This window comes from Carlito syrichta, unplaced genomic scaffold, assembly GCF_000164805.1.
Source record: "Carlito syrichta isolate Samal-C Ts95f unplaced genomic scaffold, Tarsius_syrichta-2.0.1 Scaffold18679, whole genome shotgun sequence".
NCBI lineage: Eukaryota > Metazoa > Chordata > Mammalia > Primates > Tarsiidae > Carlito > Carlito syrichta.
The window spans coordinates 1-650 of record NW_006962775.1 but is presented as its reverse complement, the minus strand read 5'-3'; the positions used below and the strand labels follow the sequence as shown (position 1 = coordinate 650).

At 57.2% G+C, this 650-nt stretch overlaps 1 pseudogene across 1 annotated transcript; it reads right to left on the bottom strand.

Annotated features, from left to right (window-relative positions):
- Positions 1-7: 7 nt before the first annotated feature.
- LOC103262939 lies at positions 8-553 on the bottom strand (annotated as a pseudogene). The gene has a single exon (XR_504474.2). The product of XR_504474.2 is annotated as a 14-3-3 protein theta pseudogene (transcript).
- Positions 554-650: the final 97 nt, after the last annotated feature.

Here is a 650-nt window from a genome sequence, read left to right as displayed (position 1 = left end):
ATACAGAAAAGTTAAGAGCCAGCCCCAGGGGGATTGGATGTGTGGGTGGCATCTCTTCCTGCTTATTCAAATGCCTCTTGATAAGCGCCTTGGGAATTATCTGTCGTTTGTTTTAGGTCATCACCACATGAAACTTCAGCTAGGTACCGGAAGTAATCTCCTATCATTTTCAGGTGGAAGACCTTACACTCTGGATTAGTTGTATTGTCTATTAAATACTTATCAAACAATTCCAGGACCGTGGTGCAGATGGTTCTCAGCTCCGAGTCCACTTTCTCCCCCTAGTCCTTAATCAGCCGCAACTTCTTGCTGGAGACGTCAGTTTGCTGCTGGATGCTCGAGATGACCCTCCAGGCGGACCTGCGGACCCCGGCCACGTTCTTGTAGGCCACCAAGAGCAGGTTGCGCTCCTCGTTGGACAGCTCGGCGCCCTGCTCGGTCGCGGCCTTCATGCAAGTGGCCATGTCGTCGTAGCGCTCGGCCAACTTGGCCTTCTGGATCAGCTCCGTCTTCTCCACCGCGGGCGGGCGGGCGGCGCGGGGCTGGGGCCGGGCTGGGACGAGGACGTGGAGAGCTAGGGCGAGCGCCAACCCAGATCCGGAGAAGTCCTCCTCTAGAGCCCCGGAGGGGCGGGACGGCGGAGGCGAGAA